Below are 26,818 nucleotides of genomic sequence, written 5' to 3' on the forward strand. Positions count from 1 at the left end.
CGTCCAAGTTTAGTCACAGCGACGAGGGTGTACACAGAGAGGCAGGACTGGTCTGTGATCGTAACTGGAAATAAGAAGGCCAAGCGTTTGAGCCCTGTTTGGAGAAGGACTGTGGTCATCAAAAAGTGATTTCGGACAGAAAGCCAGACAAAGAGAGGGACTGTTTCCATGCGATCCCGCAGTTCCTGGGGGAGCCCTACCACATATCTGGTGAACAGGGACACTTTAGGCACCAGCGAGGCATGTTCTGTTGGAGGACAGGGAACTTCAGGGGGCCTCCCCAGTGACTTCCGGTGACACTTCACAAGGATGGATGAACCATCATTTGTTCTGAATCCAAGCCCACTGAGGTGCCTGGAGACCTAGTCAGCATCCCAGAGGAGCACCATGTTTGGCAGACCCGCATACTGGACACTCTTTCCATTCATCACAGTCACAGCTAACATGCTTGGCACAGGCACCGTTCTAGCACGTGTGTGTGTCTGCCAAATATTTGTGAGGTTGTCTCGCAACAGCTCTGTGAGAACCTTACATACTACATTGACGTTAGGCTTTCTTTTTCAGTCTCCTGGAAGTCTGTTTATCAGGAATCAGTTCCCCGAAGACAGACTGCCTCTGATTCTACAGACAGAAGCAAGCTTCGGGGTGTGAAATCAATGAACGAACTACGGATTGTGGCGTCCCCAGCCCCCACATGCACACTTTCGGGGGCTACTCCCTTTTGAGGGGAGGCACCCGACTGGACGTCTCTACATTGGCTGTGGACATAGTGGTACTGGTGATGGTCACAGCTTACCCATGATGTGGCACATCTGGTGGAAGCCTCAGGCTGGGAACACCCTGGGGTGGGGAAGGGATCTCTGAGAAGGGAGAGGGTCTGCAAGCCAACAAGTGATGGCCTGGGGCGGCTTCAGGAGTAGGGAGGGGCTGGACCGATGCCCGAATCCCACATATGTGTGTAACGCTTTGGAGTTCGCACTTGTGCGACCATGTTTCACCATCGCCTCCTGGACTTCTCAGCAGTCTCCTGACTGCTCTCCGTAGGGCAATTCCAGCTCACTCCCAAGTCACCCGCCACCCAGCAGCCAGAGGGATCTTTCCGAACATAAATTCCCTCTCGCCACCACCTCCCTCCTTCACACCGTGCCCAACCTAAGTCCCTTCAGGAGAGAGACTCAGGCCTGGAGAGAGACGCTCCAAAGCCCTGCAAAGTCTGGCCCCGCCGCGGCACCCTCAGAGCCCAGCGTGTAGAGGGCGCTTAGTGCGTGAGCGACGGTCGTTCCCCGCAACTCAGCCAAGCGGCATCCGCACACGCCCCTAGCCTAGGAAGCGCATCAGGTGAGCCCGCTCAAGCTGAAACGCTGCACAAGCTATGTCGTCCTCTCCGCCGCGAATGCGGGCAGGATGCTAGCGAAAGACCTGGCAAAGGGGGCGCCGAGGGGGCGCAGTCGGGGCGCTGAGCAGGCGAGGAGGGGACAGGGAGAGGGACGCGGAAGGTACGCGGTCGGGGCGCGGAGTGGGACACGGGGAGCTACCCCAGAGGCGTGTGGATAGGGCGCGGTCGAGGCGCGGAGCCGGAGCGCGCCCCCCGTGTGGCCAGGCCGGTAGGCGCGACGGCCGGGGCCCTGGGGGCGGTGGGAAGCGCGCGGCGCCCGGGCTCTCAGCGTTCCCTGGCCTGCCCCGGCTCGCTCGGCTTTGATGACTGCTTCCGCTCCCCATAAAGGCCTGTTTCATGGCCAACGCCAGCTTGGGCTTTACGTCTGCCCTCGGGCTCCCTGCGGGCGGCAGAGGGCCGTGGTGAAACTCCCCGTCCGGCCAGGCCGTTCTGGCTCTAAAGGGAGGTCCAGGGAGTGCGTGCGGGCGGCGTGCTCAGTGCTGGGCTTTGTGCCGAGCCCTGTTCATTGCATATCCCGGTTTCTGTCCCTGGGTGCGTTTCCCTGGCCCTGGCCCTGGCCACTTCCCCTCTTTGAGCGTGGGCACTGTGTTTATTAGTTCATTTCCCATCCCCACACCAAGCACTGCCTGGCACAGAGCAGGCACTCAGCAAAGGCTTGCGGGATGTGCAGACCAGACCGTTTAATGCTCGCAGGTGCCCTCTGCGGTAGGCATTACTATTTCCAGCATCCTCACGAGGGATCTGGAATCCGCGGGCGTCCCCTGCCCAGGGTCATGCAGCCTGTGGAAGGCAGCAGGGGCCGGGGTGCCGAATGGATCGAATGAGCTTCTCGGGGGATTCCCTGAGCTTGGTGAACGAAGAACCCACCCTGATGGTCAGGCCTAACCCCACTGCCAATAGCAGAGCAGCACTAGGCGGAAATGGGCTGCCTGTGCCTGGCACCGGGAGCGGCAGAGGCAGCCACCCCTGTGGAGGTAGCGCCCGCAGTGCCGAGCTCCTGTGCCTGGGAGGACGCGGGCACTGGGCGACCTGCAGTCGGGCAGAGCTCCCTGGCTTTCTCACAGCGCGGCTCGCAGGAAACAACGCTGTCCCATGGCACAGTGAAGTAAGGAAGGCTATGGCTGCTCTCAGCCAGAGGCGGGTCTGGGGGATGGGGGCCACAGATGCCCCGGGAGCCCCTGGACCCTCTGGAGGGTCGGGCGGGGAAGGGGAGATTTCTGTCTTGACCACACACTTGTAACCCATTCTTGGCACACTGGGGTACCTTGCCCGCAGGTAGTGCTCTGTTCTCGGGGAGAGGGCACAACCTCTAACCCTCTGACCGAGGCTCTCTGCCTCTCACAAGGAGCCCCCAACACACTGGTTTTCCTCACAGCCTGCTCCAACTGCTCATAGGAACCTGGAGCCCCCTTCCCTGCCCCAACTGTCCCTCCGTGGACCCCATTACCCTACTTTCTGTCGAACCCAACTCCCCTATCCTTTATGCAGGCTGTTGGGGGCAATGGTGGTTAGCATAGGCTATGGAGTCAGATGGCCTGGGTTCAAATCCTGGCTCTGCCATGTTCTGAGTGTGTGACCTTGGGCCAGTTTCTTTACTTTCTGCCTCAGTTTTCTCATCTGTAAAATTGAAAGAATGGTGGCATCTATCTCATAGGGCGGCTGTGGGGGTTATAGCAGGCAGACTGCCACAGGCACAATGAATGTCAGCTCTTGTTGCCAACCTCCCCCACACAACACACAGCTTAGTAACTTTACCCTCACCCAACACATAACACCTAGCTTGTCCCTCATAATGAGCTCTCAGCCTAAATCAGTGCCTTCAGCAAACCTGTGGCTCAGGGCAGGTGGTAAGGTAGACAAGAGCCTGGGGAAGACTCTCTGACTCCACAGAGGCAGTGCTGTCTGCAGCTGGGATTTGGCCCAGACGTTTAAGAGCCGAGGACTAAGCAATGCCTGCATTGCCTGCTATGTGCATATGTCCAGCACATAGGACATATGTGCTGTCAGGCCACTGGCCAGTGGGCACCATCCTCTGAGCTGGTCATACGAACACCCTAGGAAAGAGTGCACCCCGTCCTTCATGTTCTATCACTGCTCGGCCTAGCTAGGCCAGGCGCAAGGGCCCAAACCCCACCCTGGAGATGGTGGTTGGAGCAGTGTTTGAGGTCACAGATGGAGGAATGCGACCTCCAGCCCAGTTTCGACTCTGCTCTTTGTCAGTTCAGTCTTACCCAAGTCACTTGGGTTCTCCAAGCCTATGATCTCCTCTTTAAAACGGAAGGGAGAGCTGAGCATGGCGGTTCATGACTGTAATCCCAGTGCTTTGGGAGGCTGAGACGGGAGGATCGCTTGAGGCCAGGAGTTCAAGACCAGCCTGAGTAACATGATGAGACCCCCATCTCTCCAAAAAAAAAAAAAAAAAAAAAAGAAAAGAAAAAACTTTCGTTGTTTTGTTTTTTACTTTTGTTTTTAATGAGCAGGGCATGGTGGTGTGTTCCTGTAGTCACGGCTACTCAGGAGGTTGAGGCGGGAGGATCAGTTGAACCCAGGAGTTCAAGACCAGCCTGGGCAACACAGCGGACCCTATCTCTATAAAAATAAACTAAACAAAATGGAAGGGAAACAGTCCATCTCTATACCGGGTGCTTGGTCATGGGGGAAGGAAGGGGAAGAGGCAGAGAAGGAAGCAGGAGAGGCAGCACCAACACCTCTTCCCACCTGTGGGAGGTCCTGCTCTCTCATTGGCTGGAGCTGGGCTTGCCAGAAAGTCCGATGTGGCCAGTCATCTCTCTCTTGCCCCACCTGAGGTGAGCTCTAACTGTACCTTCTCTATCTCAGAAATAAATGTGGCCTTTGGGTGGGGACACTCAACAGTCAACTCCCCTGCTTCCCATGAGGCAGCGGTGCAGAAACCGCGATTCAATCCCTGCTGCACCAGTCCCTTACTAACTAGGTGACACTGGACAAGATGTAGCCTCTCTAGCAGTGGCCAACTTTGTTTGGCTCTTATTACATGCCAGGCCCTTGGGCAAGCACTTGCCCCCATCCCTGCAACAACCCTACGAAGTAGCCCATCTCACAGGCAAGAAAACGGAGGTTCCAAGAGGTCATGAATGGAAGTTGCCACAATCACACAGCTGGCAAGTGGGAGAGCTAGAAGGTAGATGGTGGCGGAGTCTGGGCATTGGCATGTCACCCTCCCAGAGCACTGGGATGGGGAAAGGAGGCCTCTGTGGAAAGTCTGTGTCCTACACAGGTGGGAACTCAACGCTGGTTCTGGGTTTTTTGCCGCATCCCCTGTCGCGGGAAACCAAACTGTGGTTCCTCGATCTCACCACAGGGTGTCTCCACGCCACTGCTGAACCACCCGAGGCCCATGCTACCTTTGGCGCAGCCCTTCCTCCTGTGGGACTGGCTGCAGCCCTCCTGCTCCTGTGTGGCCTGTCTGTGCCTGTCTTTTCTTCAGCGGGGACAGGCTCTGACTCCTCTGGGAAGCGTGAGGGCTGTCACTGACCCACAGCCCCAGCCTTGTGGGGTTCGGCGGAGTGGCGTGGAACAGAAGTGCTGCTTTTCATGTGGCCTCCTATCAGCCTCCCCCAAGTTCCCCCACACTGTCCTGTGTCAGGAGTCACAGTCAGCACCTCAGTCTCCAGGAGTCACGGTGACAGAGCTGTGGGGAGATCCCATGCCCTCCCATGGGGGACCTTGACCTGCCTGGAGAAGGGGGCTCGTGCCACCTGCATGGGGCCCCTACCGAATCTGACTTGGTAACTGCGGACCTCTGTGTCGCTTCCTCTTCTCCGCAGCCCATGCTGCCGTGAACGTCCCCCTGTGAGAGTTGTTAGAAGGGGGTTAATTACCTCCTTTTGGGAGCTTCAATGAGACCATGTAGGTAAAAAACATCTTGCAAGCTCTTTCTTGCAATAGAAATGTTACTTGCCAAAAATAGGGAAATGGGGGCAAGGTCAAATGACTGTCCCAAAGCCACTCAGCAAGTCAGTGGTGGCCACAGTCTTCCTGATCCCAAGCTAGCGATTCTCCCAAGAAATCACACTTGACTTTGGGGTGGGCCTCCTCTGTGTGAACCTAGTCCAGGACGTTGAAAGGGCACAGAACAAAGATCCTGGGGAGGAGGAGGAAGCTGGGGATGAAGGAGTTAAGGGGGCCTGGAGCCGGGATGGCTGAAGGCTATTAACAGACCAGTATGAGAGGATAAGGCCAGCAAGGGGCCTGGCTTTAATTAGGCCCCCAAGGCCATCTGGAGAACCAGACACTGGAGATGGGTTGGTTTTATGGGGGCAGATGGCATAAATTATAGGGGCATTAATGGGGTGGAGGGGTTCTTCCCACAGTGCTTCTGAAGGGAGTTGCATGGGGGGTCCTCTTCCCTAGCAGCCTGGGCCAATCCCATCTGCTCCAGCCTCTGCTGTCTCCCTGCCAGCAGTACAATGCCCTCCACAAGAACTGCCCCCGGAGCCATCTGAGAGCACGCTCCAGCACTCAAAGGAAAGAGAGACCCCCTGCTGCCCAGACAGGAGCCACATCAGGACAGTGGCACTGCCTGGAGCCATCATATGATGGGTGACCCAACATCTGGCTCAACCAATCCTCAACAGCCAGCCAATGGAGAATGGTCATGGCCCATTTGTCTCCAAGTCAACTATAGGACTTGAACAGTCATCGGATCACACCCTGGATGGTGAGGGGCTTGGTGACCATCCTGTCCAAACATGTCAGCAGAAGCCTAGGGATACACAGCTAACTGACCCCAGTGCTGGACTTGAACCCTAGACTCCTCACACTTGAGCCAGTACATTTTCATGACCACTCACCATCATCACACAGCCTCTCTGGGTCTCAATCTTTTCATCTAACAATCGCTGTTTGGCCTCCCTCCCAGCTGAAATGGAATGAAACACCGACTGCAAAAGGCTTTGAAAAGTTAAAACCAGAACACAAGTGACTGCAGCATTATTGCAGTTTTGTGAGCAGAAGTTGGGGAGCCCATGGAGTTTCCCAGGAAGGGGCTAGTGGTTCTGCTCTGTGGAGGAGGCCAGCTGACGCCACTGGCCCTCACAGGCCCTCTTCATTTCAGCTCTGCTCAGGGACTCAGGTAGTGCTCAGCCTGAGCACAATCGTTAGGAGGGTGGGTCATTCTGAAAACAAAAACCTCTCTTTGTTCTTCCAAAGCCCATCAAACATGATTTTCAGTCACACCACTGGGGGACTTATCCCCATCATTGTATCCCAGTCTTGCAAGGGATAGGAAGTAGGATGTGGGGAGCAGGGATGGAGAGTTGATAACCAATTCTTCCACCACTTTATATACAATCTTAGCTAGTCAGAAAACAACCGAAGCAATGTCTGGCAAGCTCGAGGTACATATCTCAAATGCAGCAATTTCTCTTCTAGAAATCTACCCCTCAGTTATATTAGCACAGATGTCTTTGTACAAGACTGTCCATTGCAGCTTTGTTTGTAATAACAAAGACTGAAAGCAACCTAAATGTCTCTTATTAGGGGATGGAGCAAATAAATTGTGGTACCCATACTATATAACACCAGGCAAAGAATGAAGTAGATTTATATGTGTATACAAATGCAGTCGATTTATGTTACATAAATATATTGTTACAAACAAGTCGTATATGGAACAGTGGAGATACTATGTTCCTGTTTATGCCCAAGAAAAGAAGGTACATGTAAAGCATAAGAAATTTCTGAATGATACCCAAATTCTGTTAATAGTAGTTGCCTGCAGGTTGAGAGACAAGTGACTTCCGGTTAAGAGGGACTTGCTTTTCATTATATTCCTATTTTAGAATATGTATATGTTCCACTTTTTCAGTTAAATGGAGAAAGAGAGTTAAAAAAAAAAAAAAGAAGTCTGTCTAGAAAAATAACTGCTTGGATGTAACCACATTTCTGCACTCCATCCACCTTCTGCCTTCCAAGTCTTGCCCCTGCTCCCTTGCACAGCTCTGACCCACTCCAGCCAATAAACCTCAGCTTTCACCATAGCCACAAGCCTTGGGGAAAGCTGCCCTTCATTCTGCAAGGACTGAGGCCTCTATGTCATGCCCAGCTGCAAGAAGACTCAAGGGTCCCTGTACGAGGATCTCAGATGCTTGGAAAAGGGGCGTTACCCCAGGTGACGCCCTTTGTGCAAGCCAAGGGGCTTGGTTTCCTATTAAGCCCGTGGAAGGAGTGGCAGTTAAACACCAAGCTTCAAAGAGTTGAGGATTTTCAAAAATCGCTTTTGGGAATCTGCAGCTTTTATTGGAGGTGTCAGACATTAACGAGGGCTCTGGATTATTCCCAGCCTGCAGAGCCCTCTCTTCCTGTCTTCTCCGCCCCCACTCATTCCAGCAACCAGCTTCCCCGCTTTGATGAATCAGGAGAGACTGAGAGTTCAAGGGGCTATTTCTGTCCCACTCTCAGCCCACCTTCTCCCCCTTTTGCTTCAAGAAGGTATGGAAGCTGAAAGGACCCAAGAAAGGGGAAGAGGGGAGTGAACCCAAGGGAAGGGCTGGGGAGCAGGTTCAGACAGAGGCAAAAGAATCCAGCCTTGCTTACTTGCTCCTCTGGAAACAGTTTCATGGCAAAGAATTAGGAATTCTGGAGCCGACCCTATGCCAGCTGGGATGAAACCCTCAACGCACAATCGCCCCCTCTGGGCAATGATCATGCTCTTAGATATTTTGAGATCCTTAAATGGAAGGAGTTGTAGGAACTCCATTTTGTCCAAATATGTAGTTACATATGAGCTTTTCTTGACCGCATTTTCAATGCTGGTTGAGGTCCCAGTCTTAGGATGTACCTAGTGAACATGAAAGGTAAGTGGCATATCCAAAACAAAGGGGCGCCTTCCAATTCACTTGGAACAGACAACACACTCAGACGTATTTGTGGAATGAATGCATGCATTCGTGTATGCATGAATGAATGAATGAACCTGTTTTATCTTTTATTTACAAAATGACATTAGATTAGATGTTAGAAATTAGACACTGGATTAGATTAGACATTTAGTTTAGACATTAGAAATTACTCCTGCTGGTTAGGGATTGGAATCTCTGAAAAGACTATACCATGAGTTGTTAAAGGAGAGATCCCCTGTCCTACTCAAGTTTCAATAAATGATGGATGCATGGATGGATGGATGGATGGATGGATGGATGGATGGATGAGTGGAGGAATATATAGTATTTTGACCCCTGGAGATGTAGGGGAAGAATAAGACAAACATATATCAAGTTAGTCCTGCCTGAGGCAGGAGGATGGACAAGATGACCTGTTGGGTCTATTTCCAACCCAGGTATTAATATCTATAGCCAGAATGGGCAATCAGAAATATTTGTATCTAGACCCTGAGAATATGTCATTACTCAGGTTTCTTAAAAGTTATTTTTTGCTAACTTGTGAACGGCCCTCAGGAAATTCAGTCTCTCACACTGGGGCAGGGTGGTCATCTCCACTGCTGGCCCCTAGAGCCCTCTTCTGATGCCAGTAACCATGGTGACTCAACACGGCCACCCATCACAGTCCAGAGCTCCTCCATTCTACTCATAGAAATCCCCCAAAACAAATTGGGGAAAGAGTTCTGTGCTTTTCTGAACACCTTCTTCCTGGAGAAAGTGTCCCAGGTCAAATATAGAGAAGTGAAATGGAAATATGCAAGGCTTATTGGTTCATTACACTTGAGGAGTAGGTAGATCTTAAGAGCAATACACTGGTGGAAAGTTCACTTTTTAACTTCCAAGAACCAACAAAGAAAGGAGCCCACCCGACATTGACCTTGAGATAGACTTCTGTCCCATTCTTCTCCAGACCTCTTTGTCTCTCTCTTTCACTTCCTATCCTTTTCCTAAAGTCCCTTCTTTCTGGTTCCCTGAACCAGTGTCCCTGCCCCATCCCTTCCCACAGAAAGCCCCCTTATTGATGGCCTAGCTGGCATCAGTATGATGGAAACCCTTCAGTCTCCCATGAGAGAGCTGTGGTCAATGCCGTCAGTAGCCTAGAAGCAAGCCTGTCTCCATCCATGGTGAGCACTATTTTTTTCTCAGCACCAATTATCTGGTCTCTTATGAAGAAGGGCTATCTTTCTGAGCTTGTTTTTGACGCTGCCCCTTGTAAAACAATAGCCCCAGCATTAATTCATCTAAGGAGCATCACTCGCTCCTGAGCTTGGCTTATAGTAGAAGTGTCACCATGTCGATTGTTCAGTGTTCTAAACATCTGGAATGACTAATTGCAGTCAGACTAATTCCTAACATCCCCTGGATGAAAGGTAGGGAGGCCACCTGTGAATTCATTCTACCATAAGAATTATCACAGAGAATGATCCATCCAACTAGGTCCTGTCTCTGACAGGGGTATGGAGCATATGCTATTCTCATGATGTCCCATTGAAACACTAGTGGGGGATATGCGTCCAATAGTTCTATTCCCCCAGTTGACATTTATGAATGACTTGATCCTTTGTAGTTTCCCCAATGTGTTCGTGCACACTGTGTCTTCTAAGCTAACTTTAGGAGGCCGAGAGTATTGTTGTCTCCATCACACAATAAGGAAGCTAAAATTCGGAGACTTGTCCAAGGTCATATAATTGATTAAAAGGCCAAGTAAAGCCTAGAACACAGGTGCTCTGACCCTCCTGGCTTCTCCCCTTTACTCCTTTAAGACATATATATATTTCACCTAGAAGCCATATTGGTACTGAGACTGCTACTACACCAGCTGAGAGTTCTAAAACCACTTTCCTCTTCTCCAGACAGGGCTAGAAGCTGGAGTTCCTGAAGCTGCAGAGAGACAAAGGCTAGCACTTCTGATCCTCTAAAGCTTGGAAAGAAACCACATCATGAACAAAGACAGTTCACTGCATAATCTAGGGAGAGAGAGAAGAGGAGGAAGGGGAAGAGAAGGAAGAAAGGAAGGAAGGAAGGAAGGAAGGAAGGAAGGAAGGAAGGAAGGAAGGAAGGAAGGGAGGGAGGGAGGGAGGGAGGGAGGTGGGGGAGGGAGGGAGGGAGGGAGGGAGGGAAGAGAGGCCAGCAAACAATTCTCTAAAGATTTCTGGGAAATCACATACTCGATACAGAAACTGCAGGCACACACATGTGCACACATGCATGCACACACATACACACTCCCCCCGACAGACACATCTGTATGAGGGTGTAATGGAACCAGCATAGGCTCTGGAGCCAGGTGGACCTGGTTAGTTTCCTGGCTCTAACATTACTGCTGTGAGTCTCTGAGTAAATCACCAGATCTCTCTAAGTCTCCTTTTTTTTCATCTGTGAAGCAAGGGAATTAATACCCATCCAAAGACCTCAAAAAGCTCAAGTGAAATGTTGAGCCAGAGGCTGGAGGAGAGAGGACTGGGGGATGTGCCCAGTGGGAGGTAGAAAAGCCAGCCCTAAGGGGAAAGAGTTTGAGACCCTCAGATAACCATCTTAGAAGTCACATTGAGGAAACCATTCTCCAGCATTCACAAACCCCAGAAGAAAGGTCACATTCTTTTCTCCTTACGATTTTGATACCAGGCCCAGTTTCCCCTCCCTCTTAAGAATCCTTTCCACCCATCACCACCCTAATGCTTCCTCCAGATTTGCTCAGAGGACTCTCAGTTGCCTCTATTCAGCCATGCTGATCTCCTCACCCTTAGCTTCTTTCTGTGCCAGAACCAAAGCCCTGTGGATGGGTAAACCTGAGACAGGCCTGGGCCTTCTGGCCTGAGCTGGGCCTCTCAACAGCACACTGCAGAAACAGCAGTTGAGAAAGAGGGGTCTCACAGTTAGGGAGGCTAGTGGAGGGCCTGGAGATGTCAACCCACAACTGAGATTTGAAAAGGTCCAGGGAGGGGAAAGGGCCAGGCCCACTGCACTCACTTTACTGACCAATGCCAAGGCCAAGGGCAAAACTAAGAGTCTGAGGTTGTTGAGCAAATAAGCTGAGCTGAGCCCAGAGCTCCGTAAGAGAACAAAAGGAGGTGGAGATGGTGGTAGCCACCAAGGGCCAGAGAGGGAAGCTGGGCATTGATGAGACGGACAGTCTGCAGTCACAGGTGCCCCGGACATCAGTTCAGTGGACTGAGTCAGCAACCCAAGCTGGAGGCGTGGAGAAAGCAATTGGGCTGGAACAGGCCTCTTCAGAAATAAGCGTGGGTGATGAGCTGGGAAGGAAACAGAGGCAGCTACATCAAGCAGGCCCTGGGGAAGCTCCAGTGTTAGTGGCCCAGCACTGTTGCCGTGTTCCCCAGGCAGCTTTGATCCCCACCACATGGAGCATCACCACGGGGGCGGGCAGTCTCTGTTTGGGGAGCCAGCCCCTCTCCTCCTTGCTGCCTCAGTAAATCAGACCCTCCCCCACCCCCACTCTTCTTTGCGCAATACCTTGGATTTTCTTCTGCCCCCAACTTCCCCACGACACCCCACCCTCACACTCCTTCTTATTCCAGCTTTTCTCCTCCCTGACTCAGCAAGCAAGGAGCTGCCTCATCCAAGCCTAGAAGGGCAGGAACGGACACCCTTTGAAGGCTCTTCCATGGCAACCTGCATCCAACTCCTGGCTGTGTGACCTGAAGCATTCCATGACTTCTCTGTGCATTGTTCCTTAAGAGAAGTGAGGAAGATTTCCACCAGCCCCTGTGCTCTGTAATTCTCATCTTCCATGCGATAGTAGTGGGGATGGGATCTCCTATATTGTAGACACTGAGCCAAGGAGCTTCGAGGCACTTGAAGTTCCGAGAAGTTAAAGCAATTACCCAAGATTGTACAGCCAGGCAGCAGCTGAGCCAGGATTTAGAACTGTGATCTGTTTGCTTCAGGCCAGGTACACAAGAGCCTCGGCAGTTATTAGATGATTAGCTACAGATGATTTACAGATTTTTTTTTTTTTTTTTTTTTTTTTTGAGATGGAGTTTCACTCTTGTTGCCCAGGCTGGAGTGCAATGGCACAATCTCGGCTCACCGCAACCTCTGCCTCCCAGGTTCAAGCAATTCTCCTGCTTCAGCCTCCCGAGTAGCTGGGATTACAGGCATGCGCCACCACGCCCAGCTAATTTTGTATTTTTAGTAGAGACAGGGTTTCCCCATGTTGGTCAGGCTGGTCTCGAATGCCCGCCCCGGCCTCCCAAAGTGCTGGGATTACACGCGTGAGCCACCGTGCCTGGCCCAGATGAGTATTTTAACAGTGACAGGGAGAGAAACTCAGTGGTGTGTGCTGGCTGTAACAGCTCGGGGTCCCCAAGGCTGGCTGGGTCTATTACTAGACTCTGTTCACTCACCTTGTTCCCCTTTATTCCCCTTGGACATGCACAGCCTATGCAGGATCCCCACAAGTAACAACAATGTCAGGAGGACCCACTGAATGGCCCTCTGGGAAATTTCAGCCCAGCTGATACACCCTTGGGGTCCTGTGCAGGACCCTGATATCCTCTGCAGGGAGCGACAGACAAGGACACAGCTCTCACTTCCTCTGCAACGGGCCCCTGCAGCCCAGAGCTTGTGGCAGGAGCCTGGGGGGATTGGCTTGCGAGGAAGTCCTGGGTTTCCTGGGCATCTGACTCAAGGCCTAATTCAAGGGAAAGTTGCCTCCAGCCAGCCTGGGCCCCAGCTTTCTCCTGTTAATTGAGACAATGACCCAGCTCCCAGGACTGCTTCCAGCTTGAAAGGGGCTTTAAGATGCCGGGATGAAAGGCTGGGGTTGAGTACAAAGCAGCACAAGCTGTCCTGGCAGTGGGAGGCTGGCCCTGGGCCTTCTCCAGTGCCCCCATCCCAACCAGGGCTGAGTCACTTCCTGCCTTCTGGCTGGATTTCACCTCAGTCATCCAGACACATCTACCTCTGGAGGGGCGGGTGATGGGGGGGTGGAAATGAGGGGACGGAGGGGCAGCGGATGGTCCCAGAGAGTCAGGGATGAACCTCAGTCACCACCAGAGGTCCCCATCCCTGGAGGGGAGGGAGGTGCTGAGGTCCTTGATGCTGGAGGAGCTGCGATCACGCATCATAGCTGCATGACTCTGCTCTTGATGTGTCTGGGGGAGCAGGATGGCTCATCCATGAGTATCCTCTGTTACACGTGAAGTAACCCAGGAACAAAGAAGCAAGGAGATTTCCCAAGGTCTCACTGCACATCTGAGGAAAGACCAGATCTGAAACCTGCAGGCTCCCGGAGCCCCTCCTATGGGCGCCCAGACCCCAGATCACTCACTCATGTACCTGAAGCTCTCCCATGAGGTCCGTAGCACTGCACTTTGACCCCAGATCGCTCACTCATGTACCTGTGATGCTCTCCCACGAGCTCCGTAGCGCTGCCCTTTGTATTGTGGGGTTACCATAGAAGCTCAGACATGGTCTTCGCCTTCAAGGAATTTCTTTTGCTGCTAGACTAGTGTCTTGTTAGTACCTAGAAGGATCACTAGATATCTCAGGATTTAAAACAACAACCAAAGGGATGCTGAGAGGGAATGAGGCAGAGGTGAGAGATGCTAAGGAAGAAGGTCCCTGGGCTGGCTCCTGCCACCACATCAGCACCACAAGGTCCTCCAGGACATTCTCCTCCTGCCACCCTCAGGTTCATCCATTAGACTAAGCTCACCAAACCGAGCTTCTGGGGTTCTCTTGACCTGGGGGACCTCAGATCTTCCAGCTCCCAAGGGACTCGTGTTTCCATTCAGCATTCAGCATTCAAACATGTAATCAACAGCCAGAGCCCACTCTGAGCCCGGTCCTGGGTTATGGACAAAGAAGTCATGGTCCTTGCCCATATCATGGAGAGGAACCATCTTCAGCCACTGGACTGAAAGTGGCCTGTGCTGAGCTGGGAGTTGGTGCAGGCAGGATGCTATGGGGGCCAGGGAAGGAAGTGCGATCGCGTTAACTCAAAGCACAGAAGACAACTCACTTGGACTTTGGAACCAAGACCCTTCCTCTTTCCAGTTTTGAGCCATCTCCCCCCAATTCAAGGCCTACCCTGTCATTCCAGACCTAGTGGAGGTCAAACTAAACCAGCCTGATTTAATGGAGCTCAAATCACGCTCTAAGCAGTTTCTTCCACTGGGAGCGTTCTCGTCCTTGGAAACTCGCCAAGTGGAGATAATAATGGCACTAGTGGGTTGCGTGAAGTCTTAGGACAGCACCTAGGTAGGGAGCAGGTGCCTCAGTCATTCTTGTTCCTTTCCTCTTGGTACTTTCAAATCCACACGTATTAACAAGCAATGGAAAGTGTTAGTGTAAACCGTGAAGAAGTCTCCAAAACCATGGGTGCTTAAAGCCCAGCACCCTAGCATGAGGGAGACTATGCAGTGACGGTAGTAGAGGGCTTTACCGCAGAGGAGGTGCAGGCCGCTCAGTTGTTTGAAGTGGCTTGGGTGGAGCTGGCCCAGAGGCAGGGGGCTCCCTGCAATGACCTCTCAGGTTCCCTTTTAGTTGGGCCCATCTGAAGGTTGCAGAGAGGGCACAGAGGGGTGGAGTGTAAGCGACCCATGGGCTTGTTTTTGCTAGTTTTCTGGGTGCAGGGCTTACTCCTCCTGGCACTGGTCCTTCCTGGGGCCCCCGGCTCCAGCTTGTTAGTTTTAACTGGAACAATTTCCTTTGAACTCAGTTTGAATTAGCATCACCATGGCGATGGATCAGGGTTTTCACAAGTCGACCTGGTCTTCACCCCTTAAGCAATTAGTTCGTAGGAGAAAAGGAGAAAGAGGAGGAGGGAAGAGGGGAGGTGGGGGAGAAAATGGAAAGGAAGGGAAGGGGAGAGGAGGAAGAGGAAGAAAACTGGAGAAAGAGAAGTAATGGGGAAGGAGACGAGGACGACGCAGGAAAGATGATGAGGAGGAGGAGCAGGAGGTGAAAGGTAAGGAGGCTGGGGAGGATGTGGCGGGAGGAGCGAGAAGGTAGGAAGTAGAGGAGGACCATTCTACCAGGCTAAGCCCAGGGGCCTAGAGTACTCCAGGGGCCCTTGACCTTCCCAGCCTTTCCCACAGCCCCACCTACTGGGAGAAGCCAGAGAAGCAAGGATCTTTGACCTGCAGCCTGGGAGGAAGGACATTGTTCCGACTTTCTGCAGGGTCACCCAGAAGCCTGCTCGTGAGTAGTCAGCCCCCAGGCAGCAAGCCCACCTTCATTCAGCCTCTTTCTCCTGCAAGAGCAGGCTAGGAGGACGCAAGAGCAGGGGCTTCGAGTCTGAGAACTGAGGAGAGGTGGCGGGTCCCCTAGGTAGTTGCCCTAGAACCTTGGGCAAGCCAGCAGCCTCTGTAAAATGGCAAGGATGGCTCCTCTTCCTCGGGTTCAGGGACGGAGTGTCAAGTGAGAGGGCTGGATGCTCACAGGGGGTTCTGTGCGCTCAGAGAGCCCTGGCACAGACTCCATGTGGTCTCCAGCGGCTCATTACTTGCCTGCTTGTCAGCTCTCTCACTTGGCTGGGAGCTTCAGGGAGGCAGTGACTAGGTCTTCACCATCGTTGAATTTCTAGCCACTAGCACAATGCCTGTCATGTTACGTAGGCAATAAGTATTTTTCTGATGAATTAATGATTGATGAATTGTTGTTATTTTTCCCAAAAATGGGTGGTAAGAGTGGGGAAAGGAGACTAGCAAGCCTGAACCCAATAGAATTTGATAGAGATTGAGGATCTGTCTTTCTTCAGGACTCAGTATGTTCCCATGTCCTCCAAGAGGCCCTCCTGGATTTCCCACCCCCTTCCCCACCTCCCTAGACCTCTCACTCTAGAGCCCCACTGTGTTCCATGGCTCCTGCCATCATCCCCATCATCATGCAGTATAATCATTGATTCGCTCATCCATTTCCCCAGCTAGGTTAGCTCCATGAGAGAGGGTCTATGTCTGGTTCCCCCGGTCTTTGCACACTCCAGGCACAGAGCTGATGCTCTAACCATGTTTGTAAATACACAAACCTGAGTATTCCAGCCAGGGCCAGGTGTCAGGCTTTCTGAGGCCAGTAAAGGCAGTGCCTGGGAAAAACAAACCTGTGAATGGAGAACTCACCATGCAGCACGCCAAGTGGAAAACAGGCTAGGGAGAGAATGGAGGCTCCGGAGAGCCATCATTGATATCTACTCTGCAAAGGACTGAGGAGGAGAGGTGTTTCTTGGGCCGCCAACCAGAACTCTGGCTATGAGATATTCAGAAAATATTTAGGTTAGAAATCAGAATGACAGCCGGGCATGGTGGCTCATGCCTATAATCTTAGCACTTTGGGAGGCTGAGGCAGGAGGATCACCTGAGGTCAGGATTTTGAGATGAGCCTGGCCAACATGGTGAAACCCTGTCTCTACTAAAAATACAAAAATTAGCTGGGCGTGGTGGAAGGCACCTGTGTCATCACTATCTCCACCTGTCTTAAGAACCATCTTGCTTCTCCCTCTCTGTCCCCACGTCTTACCCTTTGGCTCCTGCCTGTTTCTCCTTTCACTCTTGTAACCTCCCTTCCCAGCCCTCACCACTGCTCCAGCCTCTTTTCCCAAGTCCTGCCTTGGCCTCTCTGCCTCTCCCTCCCTCCCCTTTCCTCCTCTGCTGCTCATTATAAAAAAGAAATCTTTCTAAATACGCCAAAAATGCACTCATCCCCCAAGAACCCCTGTCTAGCACAAAGGGCTGGTTCTTTCTGGCCACTCCCTGTGGCCTCCTTCTTGCCCACTGCCTTTGAATCGTGGCCTCATTCACATGACTGGAAGGGCTAACAGGGCATTTTCCCACGTGTCCGGGTGAGGAGGAGGACAGGGTCGGGTGGTGAGTTGGATGAAGGAGGGTGGAGACAGGCAGCTGAGAATCTTCCCAAAATTTGGCTCATCCTCAGGGGAAACAAACTGCTTACTTGATGTCATGACTAACTCCTTGGAACCTACAGGAACCATTAGATATGTGGGAAAGGTTCGCTTTGGAAATCAGAATAACCATACAAACCATAAGGACAGCCACCATGTGGAATGTTTGGTCCCCACGGCACAAAGATTTGGGCTTCTTCCTGGGATGAGTTGGGATCCCTTTGGCATGGAGGCAGAGGGGGGCTCTGTGATTCCTAGGGGACCCTCTGAATGTGAGCACCCCTGGGATTCTGAAGGGAGCCCAGTGCTCCCTGCGCTCTGTCCTCCCACCCCACACCCCACCCTGTGCTCTCTGCTCTCTGGTGAAGTCCCTGGTCCGCGGGAGCATTGACCTAGAGTGTGGAAGCTCCTCCCCTCGAAAGCTGGGCTGACCTTGCTTCAGCTGAGTCCAGGAGAAAACACACATCTGACACATCCCAGGACTGGGGGAAGGGAGGCGGGAACAGAGGAGGGGAGCATCCAAGACCCTGAAGTCTCAGAAGGAGTCCAACCTTCTCACAGAGCCTGAAGGACAGGCATGGGCAGAGCGGGTGCAGGACCTCCAAATGGCTCTGCCCCTGAGCTGTGGAAGCTCCCGCAGGAGGCAGGTGGTGGGAGAAGGCCTTGGCCTCAGCATTCCCCTGCCCTTGTGTCCTCCTGTTCTGAATTTCCTAATCTCTTTCCTGCATGTCCCCTCAACAACTTCCCCTCCCTTCCCCACCCCACCCCACAGCAGCTGGGCTGCTGGAAGTCGGGAGTGTTTATGAGTTAATCAAAAACTCCTGTACTTTGCTCTTGAATTGCGGCCATCATTCCTTTGTCCCAGGGCAATGGGGTCAGTTTGATCTCCCCGAGCTTAAATAGTGTGTAGCAAAGTAAAAGGGAAAAGTAGGGGAAGGAGAAGGGAATTTACATTTATCAAGGGCCCCTTGCTAAATATCAGGCCCTGGGCTGGGTGCTCGGCAGAGACCAAGCTCACAGCCGTGCTAGTAGCTGGGTGTTTCCATGTTACATTGAGGAAACCAAGGTGCAAAGACTTAAAGAAACATGCCCCAGATCTCATAAATATGAAGGAAAATGCTTTGAGGCTTCCAGTAGAGTTTGGAGGGTGTTCCTAACCCAAGATTGGGTTAAAAAAATTCCATGAATGTCCATAGAATATGGACAGAAAGCTGAGAATAGCTGCAATGTTCCAGCTTGGAAAGAAGCGGGAGGTGGGAAGAGCTGAGGGGAGGCAGGGGCTGCATGCAGACTGGGCTGCTATCCAGAGGAAGAGCCCCAAGGGGGATTGGGAAGGCTTTTGAGGTTGGAAATTATGGATGGAGGGGGCTAAAGAGGAGGCCTAGAACTCCCCACTCCAAGAGCCCTGGAGAATCCTGGTCTGGCCTGAGAAGATCAGGAGTTTGGGATACATTGCTAGAGAGGCTTTGTCCTCATGTGGGCCAGGCAAGCCCTTAAAATGGGTGCCCAGCAAAGCAAGGGGGACTGAGGTGGCCGAGCTCTGTCCCTGTTCCCCACAGACACCTGCTGCCCTGGGCATCCTACAGCTGCACTCAATCTGCCCCTCCTTCCTTCCTAGGCCCTAGGAAATATCTGTTCATTTTGTTTCCTTTCACTTTCTCTCTCCCCCTTCTTCCTGTCTCCTTTTGTCTGCCTGCTCCACCCCGATCTGTCCTAAAGAATATATTTCTTTTTTTTTTTTTTTTTTTTTTTTTGAGACGGAGTCTCGCTCTGTCGCCCAGGCTGGAGTGCAGTGGCGCGATCTCGGCTCACTGCAAGCTCCGCCTCCCGGGTTCACGCCATTCTCCTGCCTCAGCCTCCCGAGTAGCTGGGACTACAGGCGCCCACAACCGCGCCCGGCTAATTTTTTGTATTTTTAGTAGAGACGGGGTTTCACCGTGGTCTCGATCTCCTGACCTTGTGATCCGCCCGCCTCGGCCTCCCAAAGTGCTGGGATTACAGGCGTGAGCCACCGCGCCCGGCCAAGAATATATTTCTTTCCCCATCAGGGAGCCTTGCGGGAATCTGGGGGGCCTGGGGCTGAGGAAGAAGAGACTTCAGATCCAAGAGCAGCCCTGAAGGATTGAGGGAGGCAGAAGGGGTGTCAGCCACTGGGACAGAGGAGTTCCTGGCAGCAGGGAGGGGCCATGAGATACGTAGCCCTAGAGCTTTCTAGGCTTCTGGAAAGATGTGGGGTACAGGAACAGAAGGCAGGGAAGAGGCAGGTCAGAACTGGGGGAACTCAGGTTCCCTGGCCTGCCTGACAGAGGGGCACATGGTAGAGTTGAGAGGGCAGCCAGGGTCAGGGACAGGGCAGGCAATGGGAAAGAACAGGGACATTCCCAGGCTCAGGAGTCCCCAGGTCTCCCAGTGGAGGGTAGTCCTTGCCTGAGGTTAGGTGGCGAGCCCCAACTGGCTGGGAGTGGGTTTCTGTAGGTGGCTGGAGATGAATCACACCTTCTGTGTGTGTTGCATGTTTATGTGTGGGTGTGCTGAGTCAGCATGCGTTGTCCTGCGTGTCTGCTGATGTATGTAGGTGTTGCTGGTGGGTGACAGGTCAAGGGTGTGCCCCAGTGGAGCGGGAGGTGCCTGTGTGTGTCTGTGGGCCCCTAGAACTAAGGAACCATGCTTGAGTTTGTTCTCTGAAGGTGCTGGCATATCTATGTGCCGTGTGTCCCCGTCTCTGTCTCTGTGTGTCCTACTGAAATCGGCTGTGTGCAGGAGAGTGTCTGCATATGTGAGTGTGTTTGTGTAGGGCCAGGGAAGGGTTATTTATAGAAACAGGAACTGACTCTGGTGGGACACTCGTGCAGAGATGGGGAGGCACATTGGGTGGGTAGGTGGGGGGCAGGCACTGTGTGCACCAACGCGCTCTGAATTCCGGCAAACTCCAGTGCCTGAGTTTCCAGCTGTCCCAGCTCAACTGTGCACAGATGTGTGCCGCTTTGCTACAGCCGTAAACAGACCTCCCAGGATTTTTCCAGAGGAAACGCAGAAATATTTTGGTGTCTGCTCTTGGTAGTAGGAAAGAGAGTGGGGATGGGGCTTGAGGCTAGGCCTTCAAAACAGAGGGACCACAGTCAGAGGGGAGCTGAAGATGCAACAGCATCCTCCACAGGCCAGCAGGGTGGGGGAAGAGCTGTGATGACTTCCAGTTGTGGGGTCCTCTCTAAGGCCCCAGCTACCAGCTGGGAAAGTGAAGTCCCAGTTGCCAGTGTAGGGGCAATGAAGGAAAGCTTCCTCCTTCACCCTCTGAAGGTTTGCAGAAAGAGAGCTGACAAAAAGCAGATTAATAGAAAAAAAGAGGCAAACGGATATTATTTAACATGCATAGCACAGAGGAGTGGCAGGAGAATGATTACCCAATAACCCAGAGAGGTCCAGGTGCTTGTAAACCCTTCTTTATAGTGGAAGGAGACATGGGGTTATAGGCATAAATAATTTTATGGTGGGGGATGAATGGACCCAGGAGGCAAGCATTATCTTGTGAATGATTCTCTTTGGAAACTGAATGGGACCCGAGAACAAACAATAGTTTGAAACACAGTCTGGGCTCTAGATGTGGTGTTTACTGATCAGTCGCTTCCTCTGTGGTAGGAGTTTTCATCTCCTCTGATTAATGAAATTTCAGGAAAGGGATCGAAGGCAATTCTGTTCCTCCTTGGGAGTCCAGTTTCCAGTTCGATATGGGAGCTTCAGAAGACAGCGTCATCCTGTGTTTTGGGAGAGACGGGGGTTTTGTGGGAGGTAGGTCGGAGAGACCCGGAGGCTGCTTCTTCAGTTCGGCGCGTCAAAGTACCATCTTTGCGGGTATCGTTTTCTGAGCCTTAACACCAAGGATGCTGGCCCCCCAGAGCCCAGGCCACTGCTGCTCCACCCTTCCCTGTCCCCCAACCCCATGGGTTGTACCACAGATACACACACCTCCCCCACCACCAGCAGCCCACCACTCAGCATCCAAACACACAAAGACACTACACAAACCAGCCACCCTGCACGCACCTCACCACCACATTCACATACACACTCACTTGTTCTCTCACACATCCTATGCCCACAGTTCCAGGACCACAGTCACAGACACCTCACAAACACCCCACAGCACACATCCTCTGAGCCATACACCCTGGCACAACGCACACCGACCCCACCTCACCCCACGCCCCTACACAGGCCCAGACTTCCCCAAGCCAAGGAAGGGGCATGACACTCTTCCTAGGCCTCTCGTCAAAGCAAAGTCTGTAAAGGGTTAGAAGAGTGTGAGGTGTTCCTGTCCAACAGGATTACCTTGGTGAATTGAACCCACCCACCACCTCCTGCCCTGGGCATAAATTCTCCCATTCAACTATATCCCTTCCTCTGTCCCTCTCCAAGGAGAAAACTGGCCTCTTCTCAGCAGATGACCCTGGGGCTGGGCCCCGACTCCTCTTTGCCCTCTGAGGTAGGAAAGATCCTTGCACATTTTCTCAGCAAATTCTTACTAAGCAGCTACTCTGCGCCAGGGAAGTGCCGGGGAAGTGGGAGGCAGGGACTGAAAGAAGTGCTTTCTCCGCCCTTAAGGAGCTTAGAGCCCAGCAGCAAGGATGACTGTGGACTGTGCTACAAGCCGCTCCACACCCTGCAAGGGAGCGGAATAAAGTGCTCTGGAGTCCAGTGGTGGAGAGAACACTGCCAAGGTGAGAAGGCAGGCAGGCTTCCTGGACGGGGTGACACGTGGGCAGGCCTTGACCAATGGGCAGCATTTACCTAGGGAGGCCATGGGGGTAGGGAGAATCCAGCCTCACTCCTACCCACAAAGTTCTCTAGCACCAGGAACCAGTTTCATGAAAGACAATGTTTCCACGGATGGGAGGGCAGGAAGCGGATGGTTTCAAGATGAAACTACCACCTCAGATCATCAGGAATTAGATTCTCATAAGGAATGTGCAATTCACAACAGGGTTCACATCCTTTGAGCATCTAATGTCGAGGACCATGAGCGGTGGGGGAACCCCTGCTGTAGCACATCATCTTGTTTTACCGTATTCATAGCCCTTATCTGAATTTATCTTGTTTATTTGAATATCTGTTTTCATCTGTCTCCACCTCTACAATGTAAGCTAAGACCTCCTGTGTCTTGTCCACCGCACTTAGTGACTGTGTCCCCAGCACTTAAACCAGTGTCTGGTGCTCTTTAAAGGGAGGAAGAAAGGGAGACGGGGAGGGAAGGAGGAAGAGAGAGAGAGAGAGAAAAGGGAGGGAGGGAGAAAAGCTCACCTGCCAAGGCACAGGACCTGAAAGCCAGTCTGGCAGGGGGAAGTGATGGCAGGCCTTGAATACAGGCTGAGGAAGGTGGACTCAACATTTACCAGTGGGGAGCCATGAGGTTTATGAGCAGGGCAGTGATGCATACAGGCCAACGACCCCTGGGCCAGCCATTTGTGCTGCAGAATCTCCTTGACTGTGAGACTTACAGGTCTCCGATTTAGCCAATTGACAGGTAAACTCTACCTAGTCACAGGATTCAACCATGACCTTTGGCATTATAGGTACATACATAAACCTATTATATAGCATTTTAGCTTACATTATAGGGGTGGGGCCAGGCAAACACAGATGTTCAGATAAACAAAATAAATTCACATATGCCTTCTCTCCTTAGCTTCACCCTCAGACCGTCCCACAGAAATAGGTCCTAGATGGAAATGGCTTATGGTACAAAAGTCATGTCTTTGAGAAAACACGTTTGCATGGAATAGTCATACCATTGCCTTTCTCTAAAGCACACACAGAGGACAGCAGAGCCTGCAGAATGGGGAGGGAAGTGGCTAGATTGCTCATACCTTCCTAAAGTAGACCAAGCCAGTGCCCAGTGTCTCACTCTTGCTAGAGAATAGCTCACTTGATTTTAGGACCAAAGAAGGGGTCGGTAGGGGCAGGCAGGGGCTGAATGAGAACCCTCTCATGGGCTACCTGTCCACTTTCCAAAACTGAGCAGGACAAACGCAACAGGGAGGTTTCCTTTTAAATTTTCTCCAGGTGGAAAAGGGCTTTAATCTCAGCAAACAAAGACTCGCCAGCCCTTCAGCCCCTGGGCCTCGGGATGAAAGCTCTGAGCCTTCATGGAGAGGCCTGCTGTCTGCAGAGTCCTGGCCATAGCTGGGAAGGAGGGATCCTGGGCTGGGGTCTTGACTCACAGGACATCTGGTATCTCTGTTGGAGCCAAGTCAAATCAGATGCTCAGGCTCCTGGTGGGAAGGGGCAGAGCAGCAGAGAGATCTGACCTGGAGAGAGCACGTGGTGGGTGCAGGCACAGGCTCTGGACGCAGGACTGCAGCCCTAACTCTACCGCTGGACAGCTCTGCTACCTTAAGCAACTCCGTTACGCTTTCTGCACCACAATTTCCTCATCTGCAAAATGGAGAAATCATCACTGTGCCTAGTTCAGAAGAGCACTGTGGGGACCAAATGAGCTGAAAGGTAGACGAAAGGAGTTTGTGCTGCACACGGGGAGACGACGAGGCCATGCCCTCCTCACTGTGGCACAGAACACAGTAGCAGGAGGGACTAGAAAGGCCCTGTACTCAGAATTAATTCGGAGGCTCTTGTTTCTTGACAACTGCCCACAGCCTGAATCCCAGCTCTGCTTCTCACCTGTAGGTGACCATGAACCAGACATCTCAGCCATCTGGGAGGCTTGTCTTTGAAGTGGGAGGAGGGGAGGAGCTGGCTCCAATGATTGCTAAGGTGCTGTCGAGCTCTGCATTTGTTCCCTGGAGCCTCCCCAATTTCCAGACTCCAAAGTTCTGAATTCTCCCTGCTGTCCCATCTTCCTCTCAACCAAGGGGAGACCAGGGAGGAGGAAACTGGGCTCCCTGTGAACATGCTGGCTGGCTGGCAGCTGAGAATGGCCTCAGGTAGGGAGAGAGGATGGGGCTTCCCAAGTGCTAGGGAGAGCAAAGGACCCAACTTGCGTTTACAACTTCTCCCTCCATGAACAGACAAGAGATGGAGGCTGGGGGTGCCCAACCAGGGGGCTGATTTGAACCCTGACTCCTCCTACTGCGTGTCTATTATTCCATCTTCATTTTCATTCATTTATGTGCTTGTGCAGCAAACATTTGTAGGGCCACTACTCTGTGCCAGGCACTGTCCTGGGTGTCGGGAATACAGACATGAGAACGTTCACAGCCTCGTGGGAGATGACAAGAGATGTAAACAGATGGTTCGCACATAGAGTGAGAAGCAGGGGGACAGGAGCTCTCCTGGGTGCTGCATCCTGACTACTGGGTGCCACAGAGCACAAAGGAGGGTCTGCACCCAGCCAAGGAGGCCTCTCTCTCCTTAAACATTACAGTCAGCTTGCTGAGATGATGGGGAATACAGGAATCGCCTGGTGCCCTACAGCTTAGAGGGTGGTAAAGAAAAAACATCCAAGAGAAAGTTTCCTGGGTGGGATAATTAATGTTTTGCCGAGAAGGAAAATATTAGTGTGTGTTGCTCAGCACGCAAACACCTCAACTAACAAAACGGCTTGGAGAAAACAAGCGGAACGGTGGGGTTTTTCTCACAAAGATTTTTTTTTTTTTTTTTTAAAGAAGAGAAGAGAAAAAGACGGCAGTCACAAATAACCTCCTCCCGCGGCTGAAAGACATTCCCCACCGGGTGAGGAAACAGGGCCCTGCTCACTAGAGATTCTTGCTGCTGCTCCTTCCTGCAGATGGCCGACCTGGCACACAGACCCTGAGTCCCAGCTCCTGACCCACGCTGCCATTTCAAGGCGCTCCTCCCAGTTGCCGAGGCAAGGGGAAGTTCTGCACACACCAGTTGAGTATTTTTTTTTTTTTTTCGAGACGGTGTCTCGCTCTGTCGCCCAGGCTGGAGTGCAGTGGCCGGATCTCAGCTCACTGCAAGCTCCGCCTCCCGGGTTCACGCCATTCTCCTGCCTCAGCCTCCCGAGTAGCTGGGACTACAGGCGCCGCCACCTCACCCGGCTAGTTTTTTGTAGTTTTTAGTAGAGATGGGTTTCACTGTGTTAGCCAGGATGGTCTCGATCTCCTGACCTCATGATCCGCCCATCTTGGCCTCCCAAAGTGCTGGGATTACAGGCTTGAGCCACCGCGCCCGGCCTGGTTGAGTATTTTAAGGAAAAAGAGATTCCTGATTTGCTGGGGTGCATTCAGTGGGTGTTACGTCTAGACAGCTGCCTCCTACCCAGAAGGGTATCTTCTCAAGGGAGGTTACATCATCTCCAGCTCCTGTTCTCAGTGCAAGGGCCAGCTTCCTCTGAGGAGATAAAAGGGTTACTTTTGTTTCTACTTCTGTGAACTGTAAATACGTGCTCAGAATCTCCAGGTGACAGGACAAGCTCCAATGCTCCACTTTTGGAATTGATGCCAAAGCTTGACGGAGTTGCCAGTTCATGCAAGAAAGTCCACCAGCACCAGACAGGGTACGCTTGGCTTGTTTCCAGACCTGCTGCCCTTCCCCAGCTGTGGTCCCGGGGCATTGCCCCTCAGGGGAGGACTGGAACCAGGCGCCCCTCTACGACTGGACACACCAATGGTAGAACTGGCTTGGGGCCTCCAGAGACAAAAGTTCAGGAAAGATCCTCCTCCCATGATCGGTTCCAGAGTGCTCCAGGGCTGGGGCCTGAGGGAGGAGCTACGATGCCAGCTTGCGGCTGTGGCAGCACGCTGCTGACTTTGAACTCACCTTCACTACCACCAGAGCGGCCCCAGAGCCAGGCAGGGGCCATTCCTCCGCTGTGTTGGGACCAGATGGAGCACACAGAGCCAGGGAAGTCCAGAGTCCTCACCCTTCACTGGGACAGGATGGGGCCTGGGTCTTGCCAACCAGCTTGGGCAAAGGTAAACCTTCTTTGTGTGCCCAAGGGAGGCTCAGAGCCAGCAGTGCCCACTGCATGGGGCCTGTGCGGGGAGAGGGTTCAGGTATGCCTCACGGCTGCTGCTGGCAGACCCCAAGGTCTTCTTCCACCAGAGGCGCCTCTGCCTCCTTGGCCAGCAAAGGTTGCCACATGTGGCCACCCTTTCCTGCTTCCTGCCTCCACCCATGTGCACCCCAGGTGTGAATACCCTTCTCATGGGTGTTTACATGCCTACTCGAACGCCACAGGCAAGTCCTTGGCCAGCCAGCTTCTTTCCACCCTAGACCCCACAGGTCAGGGTCAGGGACCCCCCACCCTTTATGCAGTGGGGAGAGAGTAGAACCTGTGCTCTCAAAGTCAGCGTTGGCCTGCGCTAGAGTCCCAGCTTTGCCAGATACTATTTGGTCTTGACAACTTCTTTAACCTTTTCTGAACAGTAATGGATGTTGGCTGTGAAGTTGCAACCAAGACCTTTGCCAACCCCATGGGGACTCTGGAGCTGGGGGTCTCTGCCGAGATATCCCACATTAAGGCAAGAGGGCCAGGCCTTTGTAACCCTCACCAACAGGTCATTGGGTGCAAGGTGTCACTGGGTACAACATGTCACTGGGTACAACGTGGTTAACCATGTGCTAGGGCTGAAGCAGTGGCCCTCTTGGCCTACTTCCCTCCCCACTGCCAGCCCTGCTTCTGCCCCCTGAGACGTGTCAGCTGCCACATTCATCCATCATCTG

The 26,818-nt window shown here is 52.6% G+C and overlaps 2 long non-coding RNA genes across 2 annotated transcripts; both read left to right on the plus strand.

Annotated features, from left to right (window-relative positions):
* The first annotated feature begins 1,404 nt into the window (after positions 1 to 1,404).
* Positions 1,405 to 3,096, plus strand: LOC100430363 (uncharacterized). Its single transcript, XR_013404548.1, has 3 exons — positions 1,405 to 1,464; positions 1,747 to 1,927; positions 2,106 to 3,096. It is a non-coding gene; the product is annotated as an uncharacterized LOC100430363 (long non-coding RNA).
* An 11,976-nt stretch (positions 3,097 to 15,072) lies between these two features.
* On the plus strand, positions 15,073 to 25,643 carry LOC114672425 (uncharacterized). The gene is made up of 2 exons (XR_013404344.1): positions 15,073 to 15,250; positions 24,796 to 25,643. It is a non-coding gene; the product is annotated as an uncharacterized LOC114672425 (long non-coding RNA).
* Positions 25,644 to 26,818: the final 1,175 nt, after the last annotated feature.

The sequence above is a fragment of the Macaca mulatta genome, chromosome 14 (genome assembly GCF_049350105.2).
Source record: "Macaca mulatta isolate MMU2019108-1 chromosome 14, T2T-MMU8v2.0, whole genome shotgun sequence".
Classification (NCBI taxonomy): domain Eukaryota; kingdom Metazoa; phylum Chordata; class Mammalia; order Primates; family Cercopithecidae; genus Macaca; species Macaca mulatta.